We start from the raw sequence: 20,695 nt of genomic DNA, 5'->3' as shown, positions 1-20,695 counted from the left end.
TATATATATTGAGGAAGGGTCTCCCACTGAACCTGAAGCTCACTGACTGAGCTACAGTGGTTGCCCTAAAAGCTCTAGGTATTCTCCTATCTCGGCCTTGCCAGCTTTTGGATTCCAGGTACATGCCAACATCATGCCTGTCTTATTATATAGGTGCTTAGGATCCAAATTCAGGTTCTCACAGTCACACACAAAGCACTTTATCTACTGAGCCATTTGCTAACCCTTGATGTCATTCTTTAGAAACCAAAACTGAGTCAATGATAAAATAACAATATTCGGTGTGATGATAGTGATAAGAAGAACATAATCTTCCAAAATTCATTTTCATCCACTTAAGATTATTTAAAATGAACTTAAAAATATGTGGTTAGTAATGCCAACATAATTTTAAAGGAAAGTTCAATAGTTATTAGGTAAGTAGAATGTGAAACTAGATTTGAACTTTAATAGCAATAAATTGTTTTATTTTATTTATTATTTCATGTGGCATGGCAGAATTTTGTAGAATATGGGTAGGCTACTGGAATTTATCTTAGTCTAGTATTTTGCCCCAGAGCTGTAGTTAAAGAGGTTGAGACATAGCTAAGTGCTACAATGGTGCAGATTTGGAGTGAGATGGACCCATGTTCCCATCTTGACTCTGCCTCTCCCCAGCTCTGTGAGTTACAGACGAGGGTCTTACAATGCCTTGGCTAGAAAGCAGAAATGCTATACCTGAATCAAGAATTCTCTCTGGAAACCTATGTCACTCATTCATTTAGTCATCCACTCATCCAACGAATATGTATCACGGCCACACTAGCCGTTACTTAGCACTTTCTGCCTAGAGTTCCAAAGGAGCTGTAAAGTGGGGATCTCTGTGACAGTTGTAAAACAATCTATGTGACAGCCACAAATAAGTATTCGTGGTTTCTCCTGGTACACTGCAGAAGCTAAGGACTAATATTGGAGATTATTATTAGTCTCCTACTACTCTGGCGTGTTAGGCAAAACGACTGACTCTGGGGATATAATTTAGGAGCCCTATGTAATATTTTCCTTCCAATTACTAAGCATCACATTTGCATAGATGCAGTCTCTCATTCCATTGCTCAGCTGCAATAGCAAAGTCATTTGGAAACTTCTTCAGTAGAGGTCCACTTTGACAGTGCTATCCTTCATACATGGAAAGAGAAATACTCCATCTGGAAAATCTTTGCATAAATTTTGTGTTTTCCTGCAGGTAACTCCAAAGTCTTAGCTGGTCTCCTGGGTGAGACAAGATGAGTTTGTGAGAACATGAGGAGGTTAGCTGTGTCCCTACAGAGCAAAGCAAAGTTAACTGGTCCTCTGGGGGATTGAACCTTACATGTCATCCTCAGGGCCCAGAACCTTAATCATCCATAACAAGTCCCAGAAATCCACAAATGACTATTTCAATGTCCTTGGTTGTTCTGTGAGAGTCGGATGAATTAATGAGAACATAGATTCCATAACTCATGTGTGATGAGTTAATGTAGATTCCCTTACGACCGTGGAGCACTCAGGATGTGGCAGAAATCCTATGTAACTCTTACTTAGGATCATGTGTATCATTGAGATTGCATACAGCTTTTAGTGGCCACACATCTTCTCTTTCTTCTCCTAAGACAACATTACACTGTGCAAGGGTCAGCACACCTTTATAACCTTAAAAGAAAGCTCTCTTCAAAACTCAGTTTGACAAGTGAGTCTTACTAACAAGAAACAAACAGGAGTAAGTTTTTTAGTATGTGTATGTGTGTGTGTTCATATATACCTGTGCATACACTTGTGTACATGCATCCTAGATGCAGATCTGAATCTTGAAAGTTATTCTCTATCCTCTGCACATATGCCATGCATAGGTACACATCACTCTGACACAAGAAATTATATATTAAAACAACCCTACATTGTTGCACATTTTATCAGTGGACCATCTCTGTTTTCCACATATTCTAATTCTACCATCACTCTACTATGAGATTTCTTCCCAGTTTGCTAGTGAGTTTTTAAGCTGCTATTGTCAGCTTAGATATTAGAGAGTGGGCCCAATTAGTCTGCAGGAAAACCCGGTTTAAATTTCTCTGCATGATTCATCTTCACCGTCGCATTCCAGGTCTTGACTTTGGTAACCCAGGAGCTACAGTGCTGATTCACTGTAATATTGCTACCTGCTCTCTAGTCAGAGAGGAAGAGGCAGTGGGTGTGAGAGATGCAGACAGCCTTGGGACTCATCATTTCTCCCATCCTCCACTTGCTATTTGACCTCAGAGAATTTCAACCTGGGCTAAGGAAGAGCTTCGCTATCACTCTTCTCTTAAAGAAACACCAGATTTATGTTACAGGGTCCAAAGGAAACTATTCATGGATTTTATTCCTTTAGTTACTGGAGGAAAAGAAGAAAGAATAACACCTGCCATCTCTGACTGTGACACACCAAGAGAGGCATATTTGATGGTTGGGAAAAGTTTAAGGTTTGAAGATATGAGGCACTATGTCATCGTCAACTCAGCCACATCTTTCTTCCATGCAAGTTTGTGCTGTTCTGTTTGTTACTGTAGACTTTCTCTTTCCCCCCTTCTGCTTCTCAAGGCACAGTGAATATTCAGTCCTATAAGGACTTTACAAGCAGTCTCCACTCTGCAGTTCCTCATCTACTAAAGAATCTTTCCTCGAGGAATCATGCCCTACTTCCATTCAATGCGACTGGATTTCAAATTGTCTCCTGAATATTTGTTCCTGTTGATCACCCCCTGTTGCATTTATTGGTGTGTTTCTCGAAGCCTTTTCTGACAGGCACTGCGTGAATTAAAATATGTCCCATACTTCCACAGTACACTTTGCTCATCTGCCAGGTCCTTTCCAGAACCCCAAATAGAACCCCAGTGCAAGCAGAAGCAACACCGTGACAACATGATTTTACATGATCCTAATAATATAGTGTCGGATAATTCTTGGTTGAAGGGGACCACATTAAGCATTTTAGGAATCCGTACTGTTACTCCTGGCTTCTACACACTAGAATTTCTATTGTCTTTAGATTTTAAGAATTTTCTAAATACCCTGCGTATATGTGTATGGTTTGCCCCTACCGGAAATCTTCTATTTGAAATACCTGTTTTATTCTTGGCACCGAAGAATGTAGAAGAATACAAGGACTGATGGATACAGTATGCTTGTGTTGGATTTGGAGTATAAACTGAAGAACAAACAAGCTAACTTCATTTGGGTTCAGGGCCTTATGTGGCATATTACATGTAGCCAGTGTTCAGAATGTACTCATCAGGTGAACTGATGTTTGGGAATCATAACTAGCTTCATGTTTCCTTTGAAATTCTCTTCCCTGGAAGAGCCTACCAGGTCAGGGAGTATGGAGCTGTCAATATTGGGGGATTATTGTATGTGTTTGTTTTATTTTTTGTATATGAATATTTTACCTGAACGTATATATGTGCACTAACTGTGTGCCTGATGCCCACTGAGGTCAAAAGATGGTACTGGATTCCCTGGAACTGGAGATGCAGGTCGTTGTGAGCCACCATGTGGGTTCTGGGGACTTCAGCCTGGTTTTCCAAAAGAACAACCAGTGAGCCTAACTTGTGGGACATCTTTCTAGCCCCAGAAATTCTTTTCAAAAGGAAAACAATAATATAAACCATCTTAACTATAAAACTAGGGAAAAATCACCTTATAGGAAAAGTGAAGTGATTCCTTTGGCCATTAGCCACCCAGAAAATCACAGCACTGGAGCAGAAGTCTAGTTCTTTGTAATAATAATCCTAGCAGCATCGAACAGCTCTCCTGGCTCCTTGCAGCAGCACCTTGACAGGGATGCAAAGCATCAGGATAGTTGCAGGACACCCAGAAGGTCACACACATAACCAGCCATTATTTTCAGAGCTGGGCACTGCTCTGAGCTTTCCTGACTGTGCGCTGTACTTGATTGTGCTGATTATTATAGATACAAATGAAGACCTACCACTATTGTGAAACAACAATGCGGGTTAATGGTATTCTCTTTTCCTAGAAGAGGAAATTACAGACATGAAACCAATTAAGCCACCTTTCTTTCTTTGCAAAGCTGTTTTGGTTGTCCGAGATGGAGCTCTTCAGACGGTGCTTATTGCTAGTAAAGGCAGATGGATTTGTTGTTCTTTCTAAGCTTTTACTAAGATAGGCACTGGTAGTGGGGCTGTCCAGGTTTCTCCTTCAGAATGGAAAGTGACTATGTTAATACGCTAGCTCACAAAAAGCGGTACTAAATAGGAAAACCAAATATTTTGAAATGAATGCAAGCATCCCCCTTGCAGAGGTTCAGAAATGCTGCTCTTGGAAATCTCTATTAGGGAAAGGCTCTTGGTTGCACTTTCCTGGCCGTGGCATGGAGAAGCTATCATCCTATGATTAAGTGGCTCCAAAGAACAATGGAAGACTAATGCATGTGTAACTTAAATTTCAAAAAGTTGTACTTTAGTCTCAGGTCTACAAAATATCTGCCACAGAAACCTTTCACTTGTCAGTGTCACATGTACATTGTTCAGGTAACTATGGAAACCCCCCAAAAATGCCACCAATGTGTCTGTTTCATACACAAATGAGGTGACAGCTGTGGAGTCCACATCTGCCCCCGTAGTATAATAGATGCGAGCTAAGACAGCCTGGGTCAGAAGATTACAACTCATTTACAGTAATCAGAGCTTTCAAATAACATCACAACGTCTGAGTTCGAAAGAGTGTCAATGGAAGGTAAGAAGCCACTATGAAAGCAAGCTCTACTCCACAGCTTTCAAAACTAAGTGCCCTAACCTAATGCATTTGTCTTTTCAGCAGGTGCTCTGAAATTAGGGTGGACAGCACCTTTGATGTGTACTGCAAGCCGACACCTATTTTCTCTGCTTCTTAGGGGCAATTTTTCAGTTCAGTAGATATGATGATTCCATCCAAGTTAAATGTTTATGGTAGTTGTGGTACTACAAGCAAAGCTTTTACAATCCTTTTTGACAACATAGCCGATTATGGTAGTTAGTCCTTCCAGGCCTATTGGCCTTGTTATGTTACAAGGGAGGAATCTCAAAGTTAGTAGATTAAGGAAGACACACCAGATCCCTTAGGTATGATTGGCAATAGTCTACTTACTAACCAAATAACTGGTATAATAATGCAAGGTGATTAACCATTTATTATATCTGTTCTTTGAGAGATGGAAACAAAACTCTGAAATATACCTGGAACGGTGATATGTTAAAAGAGAGAAAAAAAACAAGTTTTAAAGTGAACTTCATTTAAAACTTTAAGGAAAAATGGTTCTCTGGTGCTTTCTAAAATATCGCATTTTACTGAGTTTAGCCTTTATTTTTATTCTGTTCTTTGAGCCCAAACAAGAGAGACTACATGTTTTTCTGACTTCATCTGTATAATTTTAATTTCATTCTGAATAAAATATTAATCAAAGCTCTATTCATGAGTTAAAGATATTTCCATTGTTCTCAGAAATAAAAATATGACTTTAAAATAGAAGCTGTTTTATCTTCAGATTGGCTTAACCCAAAATACTTGCTCAGCATAATAATTTAAAAAAATTAAATACAATATTTCAGCAGCCTTATATTAATGCTGAAATGAATCAGAGAATAACTATTTGTAGCTGAAAAGGAAATTCTAAGAAAGAGCTGTGAAAGCCTAGTAAAAGTGACACCCATGCCTATAATGTATCATGTTTTATATACAGTTTATGGCTTATTTAAGGTGGCATAAAGGCCTACAACAAGAAAATTAGTGTTATTTATAGTTAACCTGGTAGTGAATTGAACTATAACTGTAATATCAGATTTATTTCTTAGAAGTTGACTTTTAAGAAATTATACTCCCTTGATACGTCTCTGAGAGATTATTTATAAGAGACAGAACAGTTCAGGTCAAGAGACCAACAGTATCATACTCTATATAGAGGCCAAGGGTCAGCCTTCTCGTGTTTACTTTACTCATTAATCTCAATTTCCAGACTCTAACAGGGCTACCTATGGCTATTTCTTCAGAACTATCATCTGTAGTTGTAATGGGTTTGCATTTCTTAGTAATCTTTTATATTAAGTACTTTAATGATTTTATTTGCCAGAATGCATACTCAGTCCTTCCTGTATTAGACTTGTCCAGAAAAGACCTGACTTAGGGAGGGTAGCAGTTGACCATTCATAGTTGTATTGCTGTGGCACTTACCTTGATTTCAAAACCACCCTCTGGTAATCTTACATCAGAGAGGTATATGGGCTTAGTTTGGAAATGCTGTTTTTATTTTATAGTCATCCCTCAGTTCCATCAGGGAGTTAGAAAGCCAGGTTTGAGAGTCAAATGAGAATTCAGTACACCAATGTTGCTTTCTGACTTCCGCACAGCTTCAAGGCAGAAATTGCGAACTTGGCTGTAACACTTGTTACTCAGATTGGACTCAATTCATTTCTTCCTATTTGGAGTAGACTGGCTTGTATATAAAGGGTACTGGGCAAGAATATAATAATCATAATAACAGCTTCAGAAAACATGTGAAACAGCATGCTAACATCTGTTGTCCACCCTTCTTCCCAATCAAGCCCAAGGCAATACTGTCTTCCTGCTGTATTTTAATGTCTCTTTTGGTGAGTACATAGAACGCGGGGTCACAAACCCTGTTCAGTGAATAGGTTTCTTTCGTTCTTCAACAATGTTCAGGACTGACAAAAGAAGGGTTTCTGGTACTGGTTTGTCAGGGATTATAACTGCAGGCCTCCCATGTGGCCCATGCGGCCCAGCTTTTGTTTCATCGGTCCTAGAGAGTCAGGAGGTGAATAGCATGGCTGACCAGCTAATATAACACAAGACAGAAAGGTCCTTGCTTTGGGAGTCCATCAACTGACTTTCCCTGTTCACTGTTCAGTACTGAGACACACACACATACTCTCACACACACACGCAAACACAGACACTCTGTCTCTCTCTCTCTCTCTCTCTCTCTCTCTCTCTCTCTCTCTCTCTCTCTCTCACACACACACACACACACATACACACACACACACACACACACACTCAAACCCAGGTCCTTTGCTAGAATGGGACACTCTCATCATCTGCAATTCTTTCACTCTGTCACCTAATGAACTCACATGAGGATGAAAAGACAGTGACAGTCCAGTGAGACCTTCCAGTGACAAACACCTTTTCCTACATGACTTATCTCTCTGGGCAGGGGGTAAATGTTGGACAAGATTAAAAAAAAATGGAAGAAGAAAAGAACTCTAAAAGTTGAGGAGTCAGTGAAGAAATATTTCAAGCCGCTAGAAGTGGATTAAAGTTACTGCCTGCATAGAAGCACTCCCTCTATGCCGCATGCATGTATACACCCAGGTAAGAGCAAGTGGATTTGAGCCCCCCCCCCATAACACCACACCAAGAATTTGGCTCTTGAATAAAGGTGTCAGCAAGCCATGGAATCCCCAAACAGAGAAACCCACACTGGGCCTTTATCCCACGTTCTTAAGGTCTATTGTTAACTGAAGACTCCTTGTCTTTTCAAATTCCTTCATGTGAATGGATGAGGCCAGACAACTGCCAGGATCGGCTCACATTTGCATGCAAATTAGAGACTTCATGACACACATGGCCCTGGAGCCAGTAATACCACTTCGACTCCAGCTTTATACAGGTCAAAGTAGGAATCTTCCTGAAGTTTCCACTTCTCCAGTTCCAGCTTTTAAAAATGAAGTCACGACGACAATATAGGAATAGTATTAATTGCCTAAATTGGTAAATAGAACTGCAAAAAAAGATAGCATATTGTCTCAGGAGATTCTACAGGAAAAAGTACAAGTCAGCAGTACTTGCTCCCTCGGCGAATCTGAATTCCGTTATTTGTTTTATTATCTGGATCGGGAATGGACGTACTAAGGACAGGATGGGATTTAGGAACTTTGCCTACAGGGTTCAGTCACTCAAAGGCTTTGACAACTCTGATCACTCTCTGCAGCCTTGCCTTTGAAGCTATTGCTGTGGATACCGCAGGCGAGGTCCCTCTGGAGCAAGTACGACTACGGAATCTTCCAGCCTGCGCATCCATGCCTGCTGCCCGGCCACAATCCCAGGACGAACTTTCCAACCTGCCCAGTGCACGAGGTGCTTCTTGGCTGCTTGGCTTTTCTGGGGAAACCCAACCAGCCAAGGACTTCCCCCTCAGGTAGCGGTGACTGCGGGAACCTAGGAAGCATGAAAGCAGTAGGCAGCAGCCCACACCCCCTCTCGGTGCAGCACAAAGGACACTGGCTGGCAAACTTTTTTAGCTACTGACCCCGGCGCAGAATGCCTGGAAGAGCCCAAGGCTTCCTTGAACTTTCCACATCTATGACAAGCCTTCTTAAGGGACTACACCTTCCAGGCTCAAAACGTACAATTTTTTTTCCTTCTTGGACCACATAATAGTTTAGTATGTTCTCCGCAATGCTCTGACTTCAGTACTTTCAATGTTTTGTTAATTATGCTCCCTGCTCTTTATTCTTAACATCGAGGCCATTCCCAAGACCTCTTCCTCTCTCCACAACCTGCCACCTTCCTTCTCTCCTCTTGACCCCATTCCAACTCCCTGGGTCTTCTATTTGCACGCTTCCCAGGCCCCAGCTTCTTGCCCTGTTCACATTCCCAACCAAGCCTTCCCTTCTCCTTGCCATTCTGGACGCCACCATCCCCTGATGGGTCCCTGAAATCCTGGGGGCTCAGCTCCAGTCACTGCCTTTTGCCCATTTTTTTTTTTTTTTTGAGCTGCCTTTTCAACTATTGCTCTTCCTGCTTCATTTTTGAAGGCAAGAGGGTGGTAACTAGATTCTCCTTTCCCTACTTCGTCTACCCCCAACCCCAGCTCGAGAAACCGTGCCCCCGTGTCCCCCTTAGACCAAGATTTCTCAAACGTTGTAGGGTCCGCCGAGCTGCCAAGTTTGTCTCTACTCCCCCCTCGCTGCCTCCCAAACCTTCTGTTGCGGCCCAGTTAGTCGGGGCACTTACCCTAAGGCCCGGCTGGTGGGGATGTTGGGGTGCGAACAGAGTGGGCAGCCGGTGGCAGCAGCAGCAGCAGTAGCAGCAGCAGCGGGAGGATGAGGACCGGCTGAGCAGCGCCTCCTCCCAACCCGCAGCGCGCACTGGCTCCTTGGGGGACCCCCGGCAGAGCACCAAAAACGCAAGACGAGACAGCCGCAAGAGCAACAGCTGCTGAGCGGGGCTGGGCTAAATCCGGTATTTGGGGGTCGGAGTAGAGACAGGCAGGATTGGGAAGGAGGGTAAAAGAAATGGGGTTCAGAGGGCGGGGCAGCGAACGATCGGGTCTCAAGGAAGGCGCTCTAGGCGTCTCGGGATGCAGTGGCACGGATGCTGCTGCCTGGGAGGACACCGTGGGCCCGGGCCCCTGCCCGGCAAGCGCTGCAAACCGGGGCGCACGGGCCTCGCCTCGTTCCGCGGCTCGCTGCCGGCGCCCTCCGTGCGCCCCGCTTTGTGCTCCCCGCAGCCGGCGTGCACCTGGTGTAAGCAAAAGCGGTCAGCTGATGGGCTGCGCACTGATTGGCTGTTCAGTCGTCTCCTCCTCTCCCGCCCGATCCCCTTCCCGACCTCCCCCAACCTCCCCCCTCCCGCTGCCTCCCGGCCCCCACGCCCGCCAAGGCGCAGCCCCGCGCCGGGACACCATCTGCAACCCGTCCAACAAAAGGGATGCTCAGCCCCGCAACCCCGGGTCTGCTAGACCGCTGCGCCTCTACCGTTGCTGCAGGGAGCAGCGAGCTGCTCCTTTTTTTTTTTTTTTTTTTTTTTTTTAAATGGGGGCGAAAGGCTGACTGGGTGAGGGAGGCAAGGAGCTGGGAAAAGCCCTTATAAGAAAGCTATGGGCATAATACGACTGCATCTCTGAGCAAGGTAGAACTTGGGTTCAGGCGATTATACAAAACTCTCACCCTTCCTTTGGAGATAGGTGATACTGGGTGCGTACAAACCCGCGGTGAAACTGGTTCACGCCCTTCCCGTAGGGAAAGGATCCTTAACTGGAAGGCAAAGTCTTTACCAAATTCTGGAGGCTTTCTGGAGACGATTCTGAAACTTTGAAACTACAGTTTTCTGTTAGGTTAGGTATGAAAGTTGTGTTCATATTAGCAGAGGATTGAAGATTCGGACAGTTTGCAGGGTGGGGGATGTCTATGTGAGAGCAAGGGTGGGAGGCAGAGGTGCTAAGCGCTAATTTGGAGACTGCACCTGAATCTCAGTCTCAGCTTCAAAGTGGCAGCCCAAAGCGAGATTCAGGATAAGTCCTAGTTACGTGGTATCGGGAGAATCAGCTTTAAGCCAGAGAGCATTATCAGTCGTCAGTATTGAACAACTTTGAGAAAGACAGCGTGATTTTATTTCCTCAGGTTACTTAAGCCCCAAAATTCTGTATTTGAAAGAATACATTTTCACAAAATTTACGTTTGAAGTCGTTAATGCTAGGGGAGAGATTCAATAACAATGATCTTACATTTTTGATCCTTATAGCTTCTCCTCTCCCAGGGTGTCTTGCATAGATATCTGAGAAGTGTTTGCTTACACTTACACTTCCTAGTCTCCTGAAGCTATTAACTATTTTGTAGCCACGGGTGGGTCACAAAGTGGACCTTCATAGGATCTAGGGAAAAGAAAGTGAGGTTGCAGGATAGATAATGAATGAACAGTAGAGATAGCTAGACCGGGTGGGGGGTGGGTGGGTAGCATATTGAGTCTAGACTAGATTATCTCTCTTTCTCTCTCCTCTCTCTCCTGCATGTAAATTTAAAAGAAGATGGCTACTGGCTTCAATAGAGACCTAGATGTGGCCTTTCAAAATGACTAAGTCTGTATTTTCTTGAGAGTGGGAGAGAGTGGCTGCCACACCCTTCAATGTGGAGTTCTCCAGAGGTGGGTCTTGGGGAAGACGGCTGGTATATAATGTTTGATGGTGTTGGGTGACTGCAAGTCCTGTAACAGTACCCAGGTTTTAGAAAATCCTTCCTGAAGACGGTAGTAGAGATCGGGCACCAAGGTATGAGGTTTGAAAACAGGTCAACACTGTTTTAAAGGCCAGAACTGCAATTAAGATCCATGTCCCTGTGGGAAAGTCACTTCACCTTCTTAAACCTTAGTTTCCTTGGCTCTAAAGTGGGATTAATCACAGTAACAATCCCAAAGGAGTGTGCTGGTTAGGGAGTGAAAGAAAGCAAGTAAAATGCTTGGAGCACTACATGGTGGATGGTAAGCATTGACAGACATAGCCAGTAGCATTATGTAGCCAGGTTTTGCAGATTAAAACAGCACATCAGGTCAGACAGGAGGTATTGTGATTTTACAACTTTCTCTTCAAAGTCACAGGCAGAGCCAGCAAGAGAAATGGTCTCCGTCTCCCTGTTATCCAATTCATTTCTTTTTAAATCAGTGTATCATTTATTTAAACTATTTTTCCTCTTCCCCAAAGCAAGGGTAAGAAAGGAAGCCCAGCCTACTTCTGCTTGATTGCTACATTTATTTGGCTTCAGACAGAGGAACATTAGGAAGAAAATGTGTCAGCAATGGGGGAAGAAGCTTGCGGCTCGCGGATGGTCATTGCTGTGACGTGGGAAAAGTTACTGAGGGCCAGGAGACAGATGAGGCTTGGTGATGATGAGAGTTAGAAATGGGACCCCATTATTGGATTTTTGGTGGATTCTTTAAATTGTCAACTGCGCCACATTTTACAAGCTGTCATTTGGTAACTTTGCAAAGGATGTTGGCAAATATTGTATGCCCTCTCACTCAAAAGCCATTGGTCCTAGACATGAGTGAAGCAGAAACAGCAAACTAGCAACATACTCAGATTTGCTTGTCACTTAAATCCTCCAATGCATCTTTAAATGACTCTTTAGTAAATATATCTTGTTCTTGAGGCCAGAATTTATTTGTTGGTCCAAAAGAATTTGATCTTGATGTTCCTGATAGGAGTGCTTGGTGAAGACTGGAGTCTTCGAAATGGAATGGAATTAGAGAGATAGGGATGAACATTCCCATGAGATCTAGGTCTTCATGTTAATACAAGGAGTTGTTCTTGCATTGGAGTTGGCGATGCTGAGACACTGTCAACCTCTCCAGGGTTCCTTTTAGTCCCTCTTGAGATTTCTTTACTTGACACTGAAGGAACAATGTATTTGGTGTTAGCCTAATTATATTGATTTATGTGATAAATGCAAAAGGAAGAGAGATGGCACTGTGGATTGTAATCATATTCGAATATTCTTTCAAACAACAATGCATTTTAAGAACAAAATAGAAATATGTCATTTAAAACCACAATTTTTTTAGACCTTGAAAATCTCTCTCCCTCTCTCTTTTTGTCTTTCCCTCCATTCTTTTTTCCCCTCCATCACTGAAATATTAGCAGGATGCTATTCTTTCCAGCCTGTAGATAAATATTCTAGTTTTAAAACAATGCATGTGAAACCTTTTGAAGTATGTAGGTCTTGTGAATTACATTAACTTTCATACCAGATGTGTTGTTGGTCTAAAAATTTTGGACAACTGGGTGTGTGTGTTTTTACTAAATATACATAATCCTTGCTCTTCTGTTTTTTAAAACTGTCTATGAATTCATTTTAATGTAAAAAGTCACTAAGTTTGTATAATTAAATTTAGTTTTAGCATTTAAGTCTAATTATTTGATATGAAGCTAAAGGATCTGAACATCTCAATTTGCTCAGAACTCTCTATTTTAGACCAAAGAATCTTCCCACTCAAGAAACCCCTCAGTCTTGGTTAAATAAAGAATGTAAGCACATTAAGTAAAACTAACATTAATAGGTTTATGGTGATAACTACAGGTTTAGATGAGTCAAAAGCTTGTAGATATACCAAATCATATCTTACTATCTATGGAATAAAAGATCTTATTTCACACGCAGAATGTAATTGCATTAGAGACCTTAGCTATGGTCTTTTCTAACTTCCTTATTATTTGCCTAAAGAAACCAAACCCTGGGAAAGCAATTCTCCTGATCTTTTAGGAATGCCTACCCTTCTGAGAAAGTCAGACCATATAGTTTTGGAGGCAGGGACCATATGGCCAGATCCTCGGCTTATACTTAGCATGTAATTGGTACCCAGCGACACTTTTTGAATGGTTGATTTGCATTAATCCTATTTTTGCTGTAGTTATGTAATTGAATCTCATTGTGTCATAAGCATTTTCTTCGTGTCATTAAAACGTCGTCTATGATTGGATGCACTGTGATTGTATAAGTCCATAAATCTTGGTGAGAAATAACAGCTTTGCCAATTATTTTCTGTGATTTATGTTATCACACACATTCTTTATTGGAAATCCCATTTTTGTTATTGAGCTACAGACTTTGTTTTGGATTATCAATTTAACGCTATCTTTAATTTTTATCATCTTTTACCTTTATATTATAGATCTGAGTAAAACAAAAGGTTTTCTTTGCTTTTTAAGTTTTAGTTAGAATTTTAGAAATAAATTTCTTTGTTTTAAGTTGCTTGTCTTCTGTTGCGGTTTAATCTTTCAACTGTATAAGGGTAGCTAGCATAAACTAAGAAATAATGTTGCTATGCAGTACACCTAGAGTTATATTCTGTATTGAGAATGAAATGAAGTGAAATGGTTAAGACCCAGGGCTAGTTTAGCACAGCAGTGGAGCATTTTCTCAAGTCATTAAGTTCTCCATGCCTGTAACAGTATTTATTGTGGGGCTTTGTGAGAAATGAAGGTGTGTGTGTGTGTGTGTGTGTGTGCGCGCACACACACACACACGCACCTAGCAGATAGTAAGCATTCACTCAGTGCTGAGGTATTCATTTATCTCATTCTAAATACTGTCACAAATAGATGGAAGAGTCTTAGTGGCTTTACATAAAGCAAGTTTATTTCCCCCTTCTGTAACTGTGTCCCTGTCTAGATGACCTCCACATGGTCAACCCAGGCCCATGTGATTTCCACATTGTCACTTTAAGTTTTCTGATTCATGTATCATCACATAGAGGAAGGGGAAAGAGTGAATAAAGAATCGTTGGAGAAGTTCCGTAGCGTGCACTAAAAACATGGCTCTAAGGCTCCTCTACCGTCTAGCTTCTATTGGCAAAGACTCAGTTAAATAGCTACACTTGATGATGAAGAGGGAGAGGTAATCACTAGGTATGTGACTAGAGGATAAAAGAAGAGAATTTACACCACACAGTAATCTTTATTAGAAATACAGCAGCATATATTATAAATGTAAATATTTCTCCTAAGACAGCTTGTTAGTTTACTTAACCCCCAGATTGAGTTTGGTAAGGGAAGGAATCATACCTCAAGTCAACAGCAGGTGAAAGGGTGGCAGGGTGGCAATGATGGTGTGGACAGAACAACAGTCAGGTAAGGGCTTTACCTGGGCCTTGTGAGCTAACACTGTTCTTGGGCCTTCAGAGATGGCTCAGTGGTTAAGGGTGCTTCCTGTTCATGCTGATGGCCTGAGCTCAGTTCCTAGCACCTACTTACATCTGCCTGTAACTTCAGCTCTAAGGCATCTGATGTCCTCTTCTGGCTTCTGAGAATACTTGCATTTACTTGCATGTACCCAGAAAGACATGCACACATAATTAAAAATAAAATAAAATAAATTGAATTAAAATAATTAAATTGAAATTAAGTTAGGTCTTGGTTAAGTGCTGACCTAATAGCTATCTCCACATTGCCTTGGTGCCATCCCCAGGGACTCTAGGCATGAGCAGTGGCTTGTCTTCTGCTACTGAAGTTACCTTTATACCATCTTTGGTTTCAGTTCACTTTGGTTCCTCTATGAAAAGGCTTAGAAATCATGGTACTAAAATTAACTGCCCCTATTTTTCATAAACCTAACACTCACATATTGTATTAGACCTGGGGCCTATGAGGCTGTAGCAGAAAGACTGGGAGATAGGGTTAGCACACAACCCGTTTTATGCACATTTCATAAACACTTAAGCTCACAGAATGCCCTCTTTATTTCTTGTAGTTTGTCTGCCAAGTGTGTCCCATTTTCCCTCGACTCCCTTTTCTTTTTATGAAAAAGGAGTCTCACGCTTTTTTTTTTAATTTATGAGCATGTAAATGGCATCCTCTGATAAATCACTAGCCACATTCCATTTTCATAAGTAACCAATTACCGACCTGCCAGAGGGATCTCTGTTGAAATCCTCCTCTCCTGATCTCACTTCACACTGTACCCTTGACTGGTTTGCCCGAACCTTGCCTTCATGTACAAGCTGCCCTTTAGAGCAGAGACTGTTTTTGAGTGTTATGAGTATGAAGAGAGCAAACCTCAAATAGACATGCAATGTATAAATGGGAACTTACCTAGTTTTTAGAAGTGAGGCCATTAAAATTCAGTGCAGCAAGTGCCATAGGATTTGGGATCTGAAAAGAACTTAAGATATGATCTGCTTCAACCCGTTCATTTTACAGATGGGCGAACTGAAGTTTCCAGAAAGCTAGCGCATCTGTGATCACAGAGGATCTAGGAAACTTGACTGCACTTAACCTTTATGTAAGTCTGTCAGTAGCAGAGCCAGGCCTGGGAGTGGAATTCTTTCTTGTTATTTAGAGATCCTAAACTCTTTCAGATGTTCATGCATATATCTTTCCCATTTGATTTTTAAAAAAGTCCCATAGTTTTTATATTCTGTCTATTTTTTTCAGTTTTTTGAAATTATCATACTATATATACAGTTTGCTAGATTGCTGTATGTGAACTCAAGAGATCAGGCAACACATTCAGACAAATGGGCCCATCTCAAATTATAAAGTGCCACATACAGCTGAGGAAACAAGAAAACGGAACAAATGCAACTGATCCACACCATATGTGTGATAAGAGGTTCATATCTAAATAATACAAGGAACTCAGATTTCAATGGTAAGAAAGTAAAAGAAAAAAGGATCTGCATATGCATTTTAGAGGAAATGTACAGCCAACAAGTGATGCAGGTGGGTCTTCTATCTATCTGTTGCTTAATTGGTTAATTAATAAAGAAAACTGCTTGGCCTGATAGGTCAGAACATAGGTAGCTGGGAAAGACAGAACAGAATGCTGGGAGGAAGAAGGCAGCGAGGCAGACACTATAGCTCTCCTCTCCAAGATGGACGCAGATTAAGATCCTTCCTGGTAAGCCACGACCTCGTGGTGCTACACAGATTATTAGAAATGGGTTAATCAAGATGTGAGAATTAGCCAATAAGAGGATAGAACTAACGAGCCAAGCAGTGTTTAAAAGAATACAGTTTCCATGTAATTATTTTGGATAAAGCTAGCTGGTGGCTGGGAACTGGGAGGCGGGAAGCGGCCCACAGTTCCTTCTACAAACAAGTATGTGAAAAGCATATTCATAATCACTTTTGAAGAACATATCTTCATGCCCTTTAGAATGGCCATTATAAGAAAGAGCTGGTGAGAGGTCTGGAGAAATGGCTCAGCAGTTAAGAGTATGGAAACATTGGCTGCTCTTCTAGAGGATCTGGTTTTGATTCCATGTACCCACATGGTAGCTCTCTGTAACTGCACTACCAGGGTAAATCATGCTCTCTTCTGGCCTCCATGGGTAGTAGGTACCATGTGGTAGACAAACATTTATGTATGAAAAGAAAATTAAAGGGAGGAGAGAGAGAGAGAGAGAGAGAAAGAGAGAGAGAGAGAGAGAGAGAGAGAGAGAGAGAGAGAGAGAGAGAGAGAGAGAAATTTCAAGATGTGCTCAATAAGTGTGGCTGCTTCCTGCCAAGCCTGATGATCCAAATGCCATCCTAGAGTCACATGATGGAAGGAGAGAAACAATTCTGAGTTATTCTCAGACCCCCACAAGAACATGGAGATCCGTGGGTCTCCCATAAATAAATTAATCACTTTATTAATTATGAGAAAGAGAAAAGCTAAATAAGCAATAATGTGGAGAAATTGGAACCCTTATATATCATTGATTGGAATGTAAATTATTATATCCATTATGGAAAGCAGGTATGGAGATTCCCCCAAAATTAACATATATTTAACATATAAGCATATAGTTTAGCAGTGGGACTTGTGCCTGTACAAACAGAAGGTAAACCTGGTGCAGGGTGAGAGGTGGTGACTGAAAACTGCAAAAAAACTCTACTTATCTATAAACATTCACCCTTAAAGGATTTTGAATGTACAGTCTCCAGTGTATAAAGTATTCAGAAATGATAATCCAAGTATGCTATTGGTGAATTTGGAGTTGTAAATGCCACATATGTCGAAAGTGAGACACCAGTTTAGGAGGTGGAGGAAACTTTACAAGAAGGGTTGAGTGAGAAATCTTCTGGTCATCAAAGGCAAAGCTTCAGAGAAGAAGCAGGACCTAGCCTCTTTCTCTTTTTCTCTTTCCTGTCTTGTTCATGAGGTTAATGGCTTTGCTCTTCCATATGACCCTGTCATGATGCTTGGTTTCTCCAGAGGCCTGCAGCAAGAGAGTGCTTCATGGATTGAAATCATCAGAGCTATGAGTCCAAACAACTCCCTTTCTCTTAAAAAACACTTTTCTCAGGTATTTGTTACAATAGGAGAAAGATAACTGACACAGCTACACACTTTTATGCACACACAAATGTTTCGAGTCCTGGATCAAAATGGCATTGATCAGTCAGTTACCTCTTGCTTTACTGTAGACTTGCTTTTACTGTTAATAGCTTCATTTATCTGACCCACATTCTTGGCATGTAAAGTAAAGCATAGATTAGAATTCGTGAGATTTATACTTTTATTTTTTCCCGGTTCTCTTTGGTTAAATTATTTTGTAAGGAAATACCATGACAAGATATTTAAGCAGCACTCAAGCTGGATTAGCAGCCAGAGAAAACAACCACTGCACTAGGTACAATTGTCCATCACATGGTACCTATCACACTATGTTCTAATAGGCAGAATCTAGATACTGGTCACCAAAAACGATTCCGCCATTGTCCTTGCTGAGAATCTTGCACCCACAGCCATAGTGTTTGTCTGTAGCTCATCTGTCCTTTTGTATTGCTTGACCATATCTAGCCTCGGTGATCAGCAGGAAACAGCTGCAAGGGTTAAGACTAGGTACAAAGGAATCTAGGCAGCACTCAAGGTGGGTGTTTGAGGAGCAGACTCATAATTCCCACCCTCTGTGCTCAATGAAGGTGTCCAGAACAGCAGCCTTTGCTCTGTTCTTCCCTGGCTCTTTATGTGTTGATGGTACCTCAATCATTCCCTGAATAGGCTTTACAGGTCAAATTAGAAAACCACCAAACTAGATTGATTTTGAAGTTCTCTTTGATGCTAATATTCCTTGATTCTATGCATTTCCAAGGTTAAAGTTGAGGTATTTAAACAAGTATTTCCCTGTAGGTTTTGGCTGATTCCAATCTATTCCTTGTAATTACCAGGATTTGAGAATAACATATTCAAGGGATGAGGCTTTATCAGCATTTACATTTTAGTTGAAATATATCCAAATAGAAAACCAACTCAAATTGCAGGGAAGGAAAGGGAGGGGAGAAACACTTGACAGAGTTTTGTATGGCTATCCTTTTGGAAGCCTGTGTTCTGGCCTTTTAAGAGAAGCATTTGGAGGTGAGGATACTTGCAGTTGCAGTTAAAAGTGATGACAGGATTTGGCAGAGATTCAAATTTATAAGCCCCAAACACAAAGCTCCAAGATCAAAAGAAAGAGTAGGCAAATATAAGCTATCTTGAGTTACACAGATTTGTTTATATAATCTCTCACTCTTTAATGTCTCTGAATTATCAAAAAATAATAATCAAAGTTCTCATCAAGGCACCAAAAACATCAGAAAGTCACAAAGTTCCACTTTCTAAATTTATTTTGTAATTAATTTATTTATTGTTTTATGTATACTGGTATTTTGCCTGAATGTATGCCTGTGCACAACCTGTGTTACAGATAGCTGTAAGCCATCATGTGGATGCTCGGAATTGAACCTGGATGATTGGGAAGAACAGCCAGTGCTCTTAGCTATCAAATCCCCTCCCGTCCCCCATCTTATAAGTTTAAAAAAATAGTATTAGTATTTGGGGCTGGAGAAGTGGCTCAGTGATTAAGAGCACTAACTGGCTGCTCTTGCAGAGGACCTGGGTTCGAATTCCAGCACCCACATGAAGGCGTAAGTCACAAACAATGCCACGCTAGTTTGGAATTATGATTAATAGGGTGGTATTTATTTAAAGAGGAAATAACTTACAGATCACCGTCCCAGACAACAGCCCTCTGCGCAACCAGGAAGGGAGTCTAGTCACCAGCAGAGCAGGAAGTGAAGAGAGAGCAGAGGGAAGTAGCTGCTTTTTATAAAGGGAGAGAGACCACGCCCCAATGGGCTGATATCTCAGCAGCTATTGGGTGGAAGAGCAGAAGGACCTCCCGCAACACCCACATGGTATCTTATAACTCTAGTTCTTGCTTATAGGTCTGTGGCAAGCCAGTACCTCGTAATGAGAGTGTATGGCAGAGAAAACCACTTATCTCATGGCCAGGAAGTAAGAGAGGATGGCCTGGGCTTTCACTGTCCCCTTCAAGGGCAGTGGCCTGGTGATCTCCTAGGTCATACTTACAAGCTCCTCTACCCCCCAGGAGCAGTTATCTGAGAACCAAGCCTTTCACCATGTGGGCTTTTGGGGGGCATTCTGGAGTCCAGATTCTAGAAGCCTCCTTTGACTTTTGGTCCTTTGGGGTACCAAATGACAATGTCAGCTTAACAGGGATTTTGGAAAGATGCTGCTGAGGAGAGGAAAACTACTTGCCCCTATTCCATCCTTCTAGAGAAACCACATGATGCTCTCCCTCTGGCCCCTGTTCTTGCAAGGGAGGTGTATGTAGGCATGCCATAGCTCCTTTCCCTGTGAGTGTCCCTTAACTTTAAAACATCACACTTGCTGTTTCTTATGGGTGACTTTTGTCCACTATATTTGATTCATTAAAAGTTGGTGATCATTAATGACATGCAAAGCTTACAGTATGTGAAATGGAAAGCTAGACCACCATAGGCACCAGTGTGATAAAGCTTTGTTGAATTTGTGCTGTGCTTTTTAAGGACTGCTTTTGGCTCCGAGAATTAGCAAGGCCAATAGGGAATGATGTTTAAGATTTAGCCGCTGGGATCGACTCTGCTCACAAATATGATGGAAAACTACACTTGGTGTCTGTAATTGATTGTCTCAGTTTTCTTGGGACTGAGGGATCATCGGAGACATAAAACTTTTGTTTCTTTGAAACCAAGTCTGAGTGATTTTCCAGAATCTGATATTTTGTTATTAAAGCCAGGAAGTTTGTGACTTAACTAGAGGGGCTTGGTAGTGCTAACAGTTTTTCCATCCCCTGTTGGGCACTGTTCTAGTTTTCTTTTCTGTTGCTGCAATAAAACATTTTTGACCAAAAACAACATGGGAGAGGAAAGGATTTATTTTGATTAGATTCACAGGTTATTGTCCATTGTTGGGGGAGAAATTTGGGCAGGAAGTGAAGCGGAAACTGGAGCAGAAACCACGAAGGAAGACTGCTTGCTGACATATTCTAAGCTAGCCTTCCTAGATAGCCATTCTGCCTAGTAATGGCAATACCTGTAGTGGACTGGGCCCTTCAACATCAGACAGCAATTAAGAGTTCTTCATAGACCAGCCATGGGACA

At 41.6% G+C, this 20,695-nt stretch overlaps 1 protein-coding gene across 1 annotated transcript in view; it reads right to left on the bottom strand.

Annotated features, from left to right (window-relative positions):
• The window catches only part of Lrrn1 (leucine rich repeat neuronal 1), a 42,047-nt gene extending 32,551 nt beyond the window's left edge, over positions 1 to 9,496 (bottom strand). The window contains exon 1 of the mRNA XM_050149414.1: positions 9,028 to 9,496. The gene's annotated coding sequence lies outside the window, so the exon portion shown is untranslated. The remainder of the gene's footprint in view (positions 1 to 9,027) is intronic.
• Between the last annotated feature and the right edge of the window lie 11,199 nt (positions 9,497 to 20,695).

Source organism: Alexandromys fortis, unplaced genomic scaffold (assembly GCF_014885135.2).
Source record: "Alexandromys fortis isolate MF-2015 unplaced genomic scaffold, M_Fortis_MF-2015_v1.1 scaffold_48, whole genome shotgun sequence".
In the NCBI taxonomy this organism is placed as follows: domain Eukaryota; kingdom Metazoa; phylum Chordata; class Mammalia; order Rodentia; family Cricetidae; genus Alexandromys; species Alexandromys fortis.
The sequence above is the reverse complement of the archived record's forward strand: the minus strand, read 5'-3'. Positions and strand labels throughout refer to the sequence as shown.